Source organism: Mixophyes fleayi, chromosome 3 (assembly GCF_038048845.1).
Source record: "Mixophyes fleayi isolate aMixFle1 chromosome 3, aMixFle1.hap1, whole genome shotgun sequence".
Taxonomy (NCBI): Eukaryota; Metazoa; Chordata; class Amphibia; order Anura; family Limnodynastidae; genus Mixophyes; species Mixophyes fleayi.
This window is the reverse complement of record NC_134404.1, coordinates 32,970,702-32,985,859: the sequence shown is the minus strand read 5'-3', so window position 1 is coordinate 32,985,859 and position 15,158 is coordinate 32,970,702. Positions and strand designations below refer to the sequence as shown.

At 43.4% G+C, this 15,158-nt stretch overlaps 1 protein-coding gene across 1 annotated transcript in view; it reads right to left on the bottom strand.

Moving 5' to 3' along the window:
• The window catches only part of OPN5 (opsin 5), a 116,708-nt gene extending 101,936 nt beyond the window's left edge, over nt 1-14,772 (bottom strand). Inside the window, exon 1 of the mRNA XM_075201348.1 lies at nt 14,370-14,772. The gene's annotated coding sequence lies outside the window, so the exon portion shown is untranslated. The remainder of the gene's footprint in view (nt 1-14,369) is intronic.
• Nucleotides 14,773-15,158: the final 386 nt, after the last annotated feature.

Genomic DNA, 15,158 nt, shown 5'->3' with positions numbered 1-15,158 from the left:
ACCGCTCTGTTCCCCTTACATACCGCTCTGTTCCCTTTACATACCACTCTGTTCCCCTTACATAACGCTCTATTCCCCTTACATACCACTCTGTTTCCTTTACATACCGCTCTGTTCCCCTTACATAACGCTCTATTCCCTTTACATACCGCTCTATTCCCCTTACATACCACTCTGTTTCCTTTACATACCGCTCTGTTCCCCTTACATACCGCTCTGTTCCACTTACATACCACTCTGTTCCCTTTACATACCGCTCTGTTTCCTTTACATACCGCTCTGTTTCCTTTACATACAGCTCTGTTCCCCTTACATACAGCTCTGTTCCCTTTACATACTGCTCTGTTCCCCTTACATACAGCTCTGTTCCCTTTACATACCGCTCTGTTCCCTTTACATAACGCTCTGTTCCCTTTACATACCGCTCTGTTCCCTTTACATACCGCTCTGTTTCCTTTACATACCGCTCTGTTTCCTTTACATACCGCTCTGTTTCCTTTACATACCGCTCTGTTTCCTTTACATACAGCTCTGTTCCCCTTACATACCACTCTGTCCCCTTTACATACCGCTCTGTTCCCTTTAGATACCACTCGGTTTCATTTACATACCGCTCTGTTCCCCTTACATACCACTCTGTTCCCCTTACATACCGCTCTGTTCCCCTTACATACCGCTCTGTTCCCTTTACATACAGCTCTGTTCCCCTTACATACCGCTCTGTTTCCCTTACATACCGCTCTGCTTCACTTACATACCGCTCTGTTCCCCTTACATACCGCTCTGTTCCCCTTACATACCGCTCTGTTCCCCTTACATACCACTCTGTTCCCCTTACATACCGCTCTGTTACCCTTACATACCGCTCTGTTCCCTTTACATACCGCTCTGTTCCCCTTACATACCGCTCTGTTTCCCTTACATACCGCTCTGTTCCCTTTACATACTGCTCTGTTCCCCTTACATACTGCTCTGTTTCCTTTACATACCGCTCTGTTCCCCTTACATACCGCTCTGTTTCCTTTACATACCGCTCTGTTCCCCTTACATACCGCTCTGTTTCCCTTTACATACCACTCTGTTCCCCTTACATACCGCTCTGTTCCCCTTACATACCACTCTGTCCCCTTTACATACCGCTCTGTTCCACTTACATACCGCTCTGTTCCCCTTACATACCGCTCTGTTCCCCTTACATACCGCTCTGTTCCCCTTACATACCGCTCTGTTCCCCTTACATACCGCTCTGTTCCCCTTACATACCGCTCTGTTCCCCTTACATACCGCTCTGTTCCCTTTACATACTGCTCTGTTCCCCTTACATACCGCTCTGTTTCCTTTACATACCGCTCTGTTCCCCTTACATACCGCTCTGTTTCCTTTACATACCGCTCTGTTCCACTTACATACCGCTCTGTTCCCTTTACATACCGCTCTGTTCCCCTTACATACCGCTCTGTTCCCTTTACATACCACTCTGTTCCCCTTACATACCGCTCTGTTCCCCTTACATACCGCTCTGTTCCCTTTACATTCTGCTCTGTTCCCCTTACATACCGCTCTGTTTCCTTTACATACCGCTCTGTTCCCCTTACATACCACTCTGTTCCCCTTACATACCACTCTGTTCCCTTTACATACTGCTCTGTTCCCTTTACATACCGCTCTGTTCCCTGTACATACTGCTCTGTTCCCTTTACATAACGCTCTATTCCCTTTACATACCGCTCTGTTCCCTTTAGATACCACTCGGTTTCATTTACATACCGCTCTGTTCCCCTTACATACCACTCTGTTCCCCTTACATACCGCTCTGTTCCCCTTACATACCGCTCTGTTCCCTTTACATACTGCTCTGTTCCCCTTACATACCGCTCTGTTCCCTTTACATACCGCTGTGTTCCCCTTACATACCGCTCTGTTCCCTTTACATACTGCTCTGTTCCCCTTACATACCGCTCTGTTTCCTTTACATACCGCTCTGTTCCCCTTACATACCACTCTGTCCCCTTTACATACCGCTCTGTTCCACTTACATACCACTCTGTTCCCTTTACATACTGCTCTGTTCCCTTTACATACCGCTCTGTTCCCTTTACATACTGCTCTGTTCCCTTTACATAACGCTCTATTCCCTTTACATACCGCTCTGTTCCCTTTAGATACCACTCGGTTTCATTTACATACCGCTCTGTTCCCCTTACATACCACTCTGTTCCCCTTACATACCGCTCTGTTCCCCTTACATACCGCTCTGTTCCCTTTACATACTGCTCTGTTCCCCTTACATACCGCTCTGTTTCCCTTACATACCGCTCTGCTTCACTTACATACCGCTCTGTTCCCCTTACATACCGCTCTGTTCCCCTTACATACCGCTCTGTTCCCCTTACATACCGCTCTGTTCCCTTTACATACCGCTCTGTTCCCTTTACATACTGCTCTGTTCCCCTTACATACCGCTCTGTTCCCTTTACATACCGCTCTGTTCCCCTTACATACCGCTCTGTTCCCTTTACATACTGCTCTGTTCCCCTTACATACCGCTCTGTTTCCTTTACATACCGCTCTGTTCCCCTTACATACCACTCTGTCCCCTTTACATACCGCTCTGTTCCACTTACATACCACTCTGTCCCCTTTACATACCGCTCTGTTCCCCTTACATACCACTCTGTCCCCTTTACATACTGCTCTGTTCCCCTTACATACCGCTCTGTTTCCTTTACATACCGCTCTGTTCCCCTTACATACCACTCTGTCCCCTTTACATACCGCTCTGTTCCCCTTACATACAGCTCTGTTCCCTTTACATACCGCTCTGTTCCCTTTACATACCACTCTGTCCCCTTTACATACCACTCTGTTTCCTTTACATACCGCTCTGTTCCCTTTACATACCGCTCTGTTCCCTTTACATACTGCTCTGTTCCCTTTACATAACGCTCTATTCCCTTTACATACCGCTCTGTTCCCTTTAGATACCACTCGGTTTCATTTACATACCGCTCTGTTCCCCTTACATACCGCTCTGTTCCCCTTACATACCGCTCTGTTCCCTTTACATACTGCTCTGTTCCCCTTACATACCGCTCTGTTTCCCTTACATACCGCTCTGTTTCACTTACATACCACTCTGTTCCCTTTACATACCGCTCTGTTCCCTTTACATACCGCTCTGTTCCCCTTACATACCGCTCTGTTCCCCTTACATACCGCTCTGTTCCCTTTACATACCGCTCTGTTCCCCTTACATACCGCTCTGTTCCCTTTACATACCGCTCTGTTTCCTTTACATACCGCTCTGTTCCCCTTACATACCGCTCTGCTTCACTTACATACCGCTCTGTTCCCTTTACATACCGCTCTGTTCCCTTACATACCGCTCTGTTCCCTTTACATACCGCTCTGTTCCCCTTACATACCGCTCTGTTCCCTTTACATACCGCTCTGTTCCCTTTACATACCGCTCTGTTCCCCTTACATACCGCTCTGTTCCCTTTACATACCGCTCTGTTCCACTTACATACCACTCTGTTCCCCTTACATACCGCTCTGTTCCCCTTACATACCGCTCTGTTCCCTTTACATACCGCTCTGTTCCCTTTACATACCGCTCTGTTTCCTTTACATACCGCTCTGTTCCCCTTACATACCGCTCTGTTCCCTTTACATACCGCTCTGTTCCCTTTACATACCGCTCTGTTCCCTTTACATACCGCTCTGCTTCACTTACATACCGCTCTGTTCCACTTACATACCACTCTTTTTCCTTTACAAACTGCTCTGTTCCCTTTACATACCGCTCTGTTCCCCTTACATACAGCTCTGTTCCCTTTACATACCGCTCTGTTCCCATTACATACCGCTCTGTTCCCTTTACATACCGCTCTGTTCCCCTTACATACCGCTCTGCTTCACTTACATACCGCTCTGTTCCCTTTACATACCGCTCTGTTTCCTTTACATACCGCTCTGTTCCCCTTACATACCGCTCTGTTCCCTTTACATACCGCTCTGTTCCCTTTACATACCGCTCTGTTCCCTTTACATACCGCTCTGCTTCACTTACATACCGCTCTGTTCCACTTACATACCACTCTTTTTCCTTTACAAACTGCTCTGTTCCCTTTACATACCGCTCTGTTCCCCTTACATACAGCTCTGTTCCCTTTACATACCGCTCTGTTCCCATTACATACCGCTCTGTTCCCTTTACATACCGCTCTGTTCCCCTTACATACCGCTCTGCTTCACTTACATACCGCTCTGTTCCCTTTACATACCGCTCTGTTTCCTTTACATACCGCTCTGTTCCCCTTACATACCGCTCTGTTCCCTTTACATACCGCTCTGTTCCCTTTACATACCGCTCTGTTCCCTTTACATACCGCTCTGCTTCACTTACATACCGCTCTGTTCCACTTACATACCACTCTTTTTCCTTTACAAACTGCTCTGTTCCCTTTACATACCGCTCTGTTCCCCTTACATACAGCTCTGTTCCCCTTACATACCGCTCTGTTCCCTTTACATACAGCTCTGTTCCCTTTACATACCGCTCTGTTCCCCTTACATACCGCTCTGTTCCACCTACATAACGCTCTGTTCCCTTTACATACCGCTCTGTTCCCTTTACATACCGCTCTGTTCCCTTTACATACCGCTCTGTTCCCTTTACATACCGCTCTGTTCCCTTTACATACCGCTCTGCTTCACTTACATACCGCTCTGTTCCACTTACATACCGCTCTGTTCCACTTACATACCGCTCTGTTCCCCTTACATACCGCTCTGTTCCCTTTACATACAGCTCTGTTCCCATTACATACCGCTCTGTTCCCTTTACATACCGCTCTGTTCCCTTTACATACAGCTCTGTTCCTCTTACATACCGCTCTGTTCCCCTTACATACCGCTCTGTTCCCTTTACATACCGCTCTGTTTCCTTTACATACCGCTCTGTTCCTCTTACATACCGCTCTGTTCCACTTACATACCGCTCTGTTCCCCTTACATACTGCTCTGTTCCCTTTACATACCGCTCTGTTCCACTTACATACCGCTCTGTTCCCCTTACATACTGCTCTGTTCCCTTTACATACCGCTCTGTTCCTCTTACATACCGCTCTGTTCCACTTACATACCGCTCTGTTCCCCTTACATACCGCTCTGTTCCCCTTACATACCGCTCTGTTCCCTTTACATACCGCTCTGTTCCCTTTACATACCGCTCTGTTCCCCTTACATACCGCTCTGTTCCCCTTACATACCGCTCTGTTCCTCTTACATACCGCTCTGTTCCCCTTACATACCACTCTGTTCCCCTTACATACCGCTCTGTTCCCCTTACATACCACTCTGTTCCCCTTACATACCGCTCTGTTCCTCTTACATACCGCTCTGTTCCCTTTACATACCGCTCTGTTCCCCTTACATACCGCTCTGTTCTCTTTACATACCGCTCTGTTCCTCTTACATACCGCTCTGTTCCCCTTACATACCACTCTGTTCCCCTTACATACCGCTCTGTTCCCCTTACATACCGCTCTGTTCCCCTTACATACCGCTCTGTTCCCCTTACATACCGCTCTGTTCCTCTTACATACCGCTCTGTTCCCCTTACATACCACTCTGTTCCCCTTACATACCGCTCTGTTCCCCTTACATACCGCTCTGTTCCCCTTACATACCGCTCTGTTCCTCTTACATACCGCTCTGTTCCCCTTACATACCACTCTGTTCCCCTTACATACCACTCTGTTCCCCTTACATACCGCTCTGTTCCCTTTACATACCGCTCTGTTCCCTTTACATAACGCTCTGTTCCTCTTACATACCACTCTGTTCCCCTTACATACAGCTCTGTTCCCCTTACATACCACTCTGTTCCCCTTACATACCACTCTGTTCCCCTTACATACCGCTCTGTTCCCCTTACATACCACTCTGTTCCCCTTACATACCGCTCTGTTCCTCTTACATACCACTCTGTTCCCCTTACATACCGCTCTGTTCCTCTTACATACCACTCTGTTCCCCTTACATACCGCTCTGTTCCTCTTACATACCACTCTGTTCCCCTTACATACCACTCTGTTCCCCTTACATACAGCTCTGTTCCCCTTACATACCACTCTGTTCCCTTTACATACAGCTCTGTTCCCATTACAACCGCTCTCTTCCCCGTGCTATGGATCACCACCGCCGCCTCTCTACTCCATCTCCTCCCCTCCACTCACTAACTGTCAGGCATGACATCATCATCACGGCCCGACAGTGTCAGTGAGTGGAGGGGAGGAGACGGAGCAGAGAGGAGCAGCTTTATGGAGGCAAGTTAAAGTAAGAAAAGACGTGGGGAGGGGGAGGCGCCGATTTTGACGATGTGTCGGGTGGGGGCGTCGATTTTGTAAGTGTGCCAGGTGGGGCGCCGATTTTGACAGTGTGTCGGGTGGGGCCGCCGATTTTGTAAGTGTGCCGGGTGGGGGCGCCGATTTTGAAAATGTGCCAGGGGGGGGGCGCCGATTTTGAAAGTGTGCCTAGGGCGCCACAGACCCTAGCACCGGCCCTGACTACACTATTCCATTTGTAACATCATCAGCTATTTATATAGTGCCACTAGTTCCACAGCGCTGTACAGTGTTACATACCCTTTAGTGCAATGTGCAATGAGCATCGATCAGCTGACAGGTGCAATGACTGTTCTCAAGAACGCCAGGTTTAAAAATAGCAGCATTTGTGCCAGGTGTACCAACAAGTGTATATACTTACGCTCCACAATGGCGTATACATGGTGCAGAGGTAGCGTACAGATGCGGCTTGAGAGTGTCAGTATTAAATGCTAATGTCACATTACCCACTTTGTACACAATATTATAATGTAATGTGTCACATTACGTGACACTGTTGTTAATAAAAGCTGGAATCATATGTTCCACATCAGATATAATTAAATACAATGACAAATACAAAATATGAACTAACTTTAATACAGACGTATTCAACTTTCGCCATTGAAATCAAATGGGAATATTCTTTCCTGCAGTAGTACAAATAAAAATGACAATTAAATAATGAGCTTAGTAAGCTGGAACATCATATAATATAGCTGCCAGGCTAATGAATAATGTACTGTCAGCTTCGTCCACCCTATATGCAATCAGCCAATCAGAAACAGCTAGGTGGGGCTGCTGATAGTAAATTTGTATCTTTACACCAGCCCCCTGCACCCACAAGAGATTCGCTTCCTAAACGGTGTATGTGCATATGGATATACCCATGTCTAATTGTGTTCCATCACTCTGAGATAGTCACTTAACTGACTGCATTATAATTTTCTGAAAGTTTGAATATTAACTTGGCGTTTTAAATTACGTGTATCTATTCGCTTAGTTATGCAATGTTGCCAAACCTCTCAGTAGCCGAAGTTAAGACCCCTCCCTACCTGTTTCCAGCTACCACTCAGTCAAACAGCATCAGCGCAGAGAACTATACGGGCGCAAATTCCAAAAAGGTTATTATGACCCAACCTCAATGTCGGTGCAACAATTTTGTGTCCTTTTAGTATGTGATGTTTAATTTATTCTTTTGAGGAGATGTTGCAGACGAACTTTGTTCGATATACGATGTGAGCCGCAATTCGAGAAAATGGCCCTGACAATTTTTTATGCCATGCTAAATATGTCTGGAATCAATGCAATCACAATATAATAATAATAGTGTGCCACACAAACAACGTAAATTCATCGAAACACTTAGGCATCCGCAAAGATTTATTTCGTTTACTAAGAAAAATGCATAAATTAATAAGCGATTTCACTGGAGAATCTTCAGAGGAGCCACCAGCAAAAAGTACCAGGAGTTCTAAAAAGACGTCAAGTGTCTCCCGCTAAAAAAGATCGTAAGACCACTCATCCATGCCAAGCGTGGTACTAAATGCCCGGAACACCTGATTTCATATTGCAGCGATTGTTGTGATAAGCTGGGTGAAATCGATTCGTTTTTTGTTTTTGTATTGTTTTAATTTTCAAACATCTCATACTTAAGTCAACGAAAAAGTTTAATATTAGATGAAAAGTTTATTTTTTGTTAATATATTAGCAATAACACATAACTTGTCAATTTTGGTGATTTGTTTTGAAGACTAGATAGAAATAAAAGAAAAAAAGTTCCTTCTCTATTCTCTATGACCTTTTTTTTTATCAACATATCTCGTTCAATAGTTTATTATTCCAAATATACTAATAATCTTCTAAAATCGTACTTGAACTTTCCATTTCAATGACGCTGGGTTAAGTGTGTCAAGTCTTCATTTATTTTGTGATCCAACCCGCAACAATTAGTTTGTGTAACCACAGCTTTCTAAGCTAGCACTTCCATAGAAGGTCACACTTCACACATAACACTTAAATAAAAATGCATTGTTGTTATAATACAGCTCTCCTCATTCATATAACAATGTACAAAATAATGTATTACTAAAAAGACCTCGACACGTCGATACACCAGCATCTACTTAGCTCTCCACAAAGCACCAGCTCTGACTTTATCCATTATCCAGAAGCTGTTAAATCACAGCCTCTTGTGATGGAAATAGACGTGGATTTGATACTTTTAGTGGAAAAGAAGCAATTTGTAACATTTCCGGATTGTATGGTTTATTCATTGCTGCACAGATTTGAATGTTATTCAGCCATTAAGGACAACAAGCCTAATATAAGCCAAATCACTAAATAATATAGCAAGTTTATACCATACATTTATAATCGGCTTCTCCAATCAACCATGTTAATAGAAAATCTGAACATTACTTTGTTGATGCGCTACATGTGAATTAAATCACTAATTTAATTTAAAGAGAGTTTGGCCATTTTAGCAGTTTAATCAATTTAGTAGAGTGGAAAACTGGCTTGTCTACTTTTGCCCATACTTGCCAACTCTCCCGAAATGTCCGGGAGACTCCCGAAATTCTGGTAGGTCTCCCGGACTCCCGGGAGAACAGGCAAATATCCCGCAAACGGCATCCTGCTGTCAAAATGACCGGATTCACGGTGAATCGCATCATTTTTGGCCCCGACCCACGCAACAAAAACTGCATTTTGTTGCAGGGGGCGGGGCCAAAATGATGCGATTCACTGCGCCCCATCCCTCCTGCCCTCCAAACACGCCCCACTGCCTGGGATCTCCCGGAAAGAAGTTTAAAAAGGTTGGCAAGTATGCTTTTGCCTCCAGAATCTCTGGGAAGGGAGGACTAAGTGACACGCGTAGGGGGTAGAAAGCCGTCACTGCGCTACTCAAGTTGACACGGCCCAGCCCCAGCTCTACAATGGCCCGATTATTGCACAGAGGAGCCATGTGACTTTATTCCTGGCCCATTGTGCCATCAAGGCCCCGCCCACTTCACTAGAAAGTGATGCAGGATCCGGGAGGGAGTCTTCCAGACATGCCGGGAGAGTAAGCAGGTATGGATACAACACTAATAGAATTTTCACTATTTTACACACTTCCTAGTGTATGGATAGTCTGCATTCTTATGAATATTGGTTCAATCCACGAATTGCATCCCTGCAATGTGAGTATGTAACAAATTAGATTTAAAGGGGAACTCCATCTAAATACAGATTAAAAACAAACATGTCCCTTAACTAAAACTATCTTTGGATCAGTGCCTTTATTGTTCTGTGATTCTATCAACCAGAACAACAATGACAATCACTGAGGAGGTGGGCACTGCAGACAGCTGTACCATGGAGAGTGTTGTCCAGCAATGACTTACCTGGAAATTACAGAATTTAGCCATTGGACTTTCCATTTAACATTCACTAAAACAATTATAAAAGTTTCCAAACCATGACCAATCTCAATGTATGTCACACTGATCATACACTTGCTATGTAGCTGTGCTGCAAATTCTTGATCTTTGTAATTATTTATGGTAGACTCTGAATGGTTCAATACTTCATCAAATTGACAAACAAGAAATTGGATGTGGATAGGTAAAAATATTCCCCTATGGTAACTGCTTTACCTATAGCATTTGCATATTTAAATGATGTTGATATTGCAATTGCATTTTAAGCATAGCGGTCCAGTCTTCTGGATGTCTGAAAGTCTGACTCCAGAAATAGGGCGCATCTAATCAAAAAACACTACCACGCATGTGCAGAAAGCACCAAATCCGCCTGCGTCTTGGACGCAATTAACACTTGTGACAGCTTGCGACTCACTACGAGAGAATGGGAGGAACGCGGATTTGTGAAGGCGTGACCATGTAAGTACATCCTAGTCGTAGTGAGGCGCAGACGCAACACACGTCAAAACAGGGCTAAAGCTGTGCGGCAGGAATTAGGTGGCGTTAGCTAGCTGCAGGAACTGCTATCAGGGTATTAAGAGTGGGACGCAACTGGGGTTGCTTGCCACTCGTAATACCCTACCAAGCTGCGGCACACTTCCACTCCTACACTTCTTAAACGGATTTTGCGTCTGACTCTAAATGAGGTCCTGTATGTTCTCCCTGTGTTTGCGTGGGTTTCCTCCGAATGCTCCGGTTTCCTCCCACACTCCAAAAACATACTGGTAGGTTAATTGGCTGCTATCAAAATAGACCCTAGTCTCTCCCCAGAGCCGTAACTTAGAATTCTAGCGCCTGGGGCGAGAAAGACAAATGCCGCCCCCGCCCTCAATTTTAGCCAAATGCACCTAAAATATTCCTAAAGCATTGCGCCCTGGACGGTCGCCCCTGTCGCACAGCCCTAGTTACGGCCCTGTCTCTCCCTCTCTCCATCTGTGTGTCTGTGTGCGTGTGTGCGTGTGTGTGTGTTAAGGAATTTAGACTGTAAGCCCCAATGGGTCAGGGACTGATGTGATTGAGTTCTCTGTACAGCGCTGCGGAATCAGTGGCGCTATATAAATAAATGGTGATGATGATGACACATGATCTCTGGAAGTGAGATATCTAGGTGTAGAGCAGTGCATTATTTACAATAATAATCAATAAAGCCCTAACCACAGACAAGTGAATAGACTGGAGCAGCCAATCCAAGCAGTGCTGTCTGGGGGTGTAGCAGATGAACTGACTGCAATTAAGTTTATACTCATTATAGATACAAATGACTGCTCACAGAACACCCAAGATAATTCTTTGAATAGTGCCAATATCCTGCAGTACTGTAGTCACAAACACCAGCAGATATACAAACGTCACCAGCAATACCAATACTGGTTACAGATCAATACAAAGTAAAGATTATTTACTAAGTTTACATAACACATGACCAGATGTGCTCATCCCAGTCCTCAAGAGCTAATGACAGGTCATGTTTTCAGGATTCTGTCTGTAGAAACAGGTGGGATAATTACTGACTTATAGATTAACTCATCTGTGTATGATTAAAGAAATCCTGAAAACATGAAGTGTTAGTAGAGGAGTGAGTTTAGGCCCCTCTGCAGTAACTCATAGCTACCTATCAGCAATAAGCTTTGTTCATTGTTTAATATTTATAGTAAATAATATTAAAGCAATGCAGATTTGTCCAATATAGAAGAAGTATCACATTGTCTGATGCTGCTATATCCCTTTTCCTAAAAGTGTCCACCACCAGGTGACTTTAATTTGTTGGCTTTACCGACATTCTACTACAGGCCTGGACAACCTCTGGCTGTTGTGAAACTACAAGCCTCAGCATGCTTTGCCAGCTGATATCCAGCCCATAGCTGTCAGGGCGATGTTGGGACTTGTAGTCTCACAACACCTGGAGAGCCAGAGGTACATTGCCTTTTTCTTATTAGCTAAGCTGTGCTTTCCAGCCAAGTCTTTATATCACTGAAACTTTGTTTCTGTCTGCTGGGTAACTACATAGTAACATGAAAATGGTTAACAAGTATGGATGTAAGGTCAGCCAGATTAAGCAATGTGTTTAGTATTAGTTACAGGATGGCATGCACAAGTTGAACTTATCTGAAGGTAGATAACATATTTCAACTCTTGACTTTTCTGAAGCTGTGACCAGGATATAACAGTTTACTTTTGGAATTTACTTTTATTTTCTTTCTCCTGTTGTCACTTTTACATGGGATCCATCAGACAAATATCACCCAATTCTTAGACAAACCATGTTCTCCATCCTGCAGGGCACAGCTGCCAATTAGGAGAGGAGACTCCCAGGTGGGTGCAGGAGGAAGTGCCCACTGTAGATCAGACATACTGTTTATATCATAGTGAGTACGGACATTCATCATCATCATTTATATTTATATAGCGCAACTAATTCCACAGCGCTGTACAGAGAACTCACATCAGTCCCTGCCCCATTTTAGCTTACAGCAGGGTTTCCCAAACCCAGTCCTCAGGGCTCCCCAACAGTGCAGGTTTTCCATATCTCCTTGCTGGAGCACAGGTGTATTCATTACTGACTGACACATTGTAACAGATCCACAGGTGGTCCTAATTATGTCACATGTGATCCGGAAAACCTGCACTGTTGGGGAGCCCTGAGGACTGGGTTTGGTAAACCCTGGCTTACAGTCTAAATTCCCTAACACACAGACACAGACAGACTAGGGTCAATTTTTGATAACAGCCAATTAACCTACTAGTATGTTTTTGGACATTCCAAGCATTTCTATTTTTAGTGTAATAGTATCTGCCAAATACACATTATGCTGTATGTGAAGAGTATGGACATTGAATTTAAATATTTAGTTAAAAGGCAAAATCTAATCACCTTATTCCTTGTCTGTAGCCAGACAGGTCTAGTTTTTTTTTCTTTTGACTCCTAATTTAGTTCCCTGATACATATGTTACCCTTATTTTTAGCACAACTATAGGAGAAGTACTATACTAGGGTACTATAGCCAACAGTTTAGTAATATGTCTGTCTCTCTAAATGATCATAGCCACTAGCCGATTTACTGACTCTCCAGAGATCACTGTAGGCTTCCCGGTGCCTTTACCTGTGTTAAATGCAAAAAAATGTAACAAGTTGTGTTTCAAAAATACTACCGCAGTACAAGTGAAATGCCAGTGTGTATGGTAACAGTACGTTGTTTTCTAGCCTCATACCTTGTTACACACATTTTACATGCGTTTAAAATCCATTATAAAAGTATTTACACAATGCCAGTGGGTACAAGACTTTGGGTGTACAACACAGATGATATTTGCACTGGAAAATGAGGAAAAACAACCGACTGTGAGACGCAACATACTTATACCAAACTATATGTCGTTTACCCCTTGTAGCAAAAATGTATCTCTTGCCATAGACGAGTGTGTGTGACTTAGGACTGCAACATAGTTGCACGATTTTGACATTCTTCTGGAACAAAACAAACGCACAGATAACAATAGTAATATGTGCCTAATTAACACACAGGGGTATAATTACTAAACTGCAGGTTTGAAAAAGTGGAGATATTGCCTATAGCAACCAATCAGGTTCCAACTTTCATTTATTTAGTGCATTCTACAAATAATAGCTAGAATCTGATTGGTTGCTATAGGCAACATCTCCACTTTTTCATACCTGCAGTTTAGTAAATATACCCCATAGGAGCTTTTTTTAACAATGGACCTGCAACAGATTTAATGAACTAGCGCAGCATTTTTCTGAGTAACCCATGGGCATACTGGACAACTTTCTGCAGTTAAGCCGTCACCCCAGCCCAAACTGTTGTAGCTTCGCTCTCCATTTGTATTTTGCTTCACACAGGTAGAAACAATCAAGTGTATGTTTAATCTCAAGGAAGCAGCAGCACTTCAGTTACATAACTCTGTTTACCACCTATTCAGCATCACTGCACTGCACAGACAACTTTTACAGCTCTATACTATGTTTAATACAGAAAAAAACACAGTATCATGACAGACATTAAGACAGGCACTAATTAAGGCACTGTAATTTAACCTTAATTAAAGCTGGAGGCTTTATGTGCTATAAGGGAGTCATGTACGGTTAAACTGTGACCCTAAGTACATTTGTACAATAAGGGAGGAAATACAGACAAAAACACAATGCTGCACTGTTATTTGTTAAGTGTTTGATTATATTATTATTATTATTATTATTATTATAGTGCCTCATGTGTGATTATTTTTGTTTGCATCATAATAGACAGTGTGTTATTAAATATTGCACTAAACATTCAGTATCTCTAGAGAGACTTATATATATTATGTCATTATGGATCCTCACATTCAGCTCAGAATCATCTCTCTGCTGAGGATGTAATTAAGTTACACAACTTTACCCATATCACAGGGTGCTGGCACCAACAAGCACAGTCTATAGGGCTGATAATTACACTGAAACATGACTAAGGAGCTAATTAAGGATGTGGGAGCCGATTAAATGAAGGAAGAGGTACTGTACCTGTAACAACAACCGGCCAATTCACATAATCCACCGAGGTGTTGTGCTGCTTGTACTGTGCATCCAGCAGTGTGAGGCAGGGAAGTTACAATGGACCATAGAATAGGATGTGTCTGTCCCACGTCTGGCTGGTTGTCAGTCAGTGACTGACAGGCACCTCTGGAGATGTAACAATCTGCAGATCCCAATGTCCACCAGAGTTCTGCTGCTTCTCTTCCTCCTTATATATCATTCGGTGCAGGCAGCAGTGTGAGCTCCGGAGCAATGACTCCTCCGGGAGAGAATACTTGTTACTGTTAGCTGGGTATATTGTGGAGCCTCTTCACTGGCCAGATGTGCTGCTGGGAGGGGTCATGTTATGGGCTCTCCAGCCTGGCTGAGAGCCTGTTACCTGCTAGTAAATCACAGACCACAGAGCCTTCTGGGGACTTGTTCCAGAATGTGTGGACAAGGTGGAGAAGGGAAATTAAATCTATTTGTTACACTCCAAGTCACTTGTATCTCTTTGTCTACTTTTAAAGTTAAAAAAAACATCTTAACTTGTTGTCAATGAAGTTTAATTAAATATACCTTTTATATAGTATCATTATTTATCTAATATAAATAATAATAATGTTATTATTAATAATAATAATAATAATAATAATAATAATAATAATAATAATAATAATAACAATAAAAATAACACCCTAGTCTGAATAATCATTAATGATATGATTATTCATATAAGTGTCATGGTAAGTGAGAATCATTATTGTCCTCAATTGTAGAGGTAACTTATGCTTATCA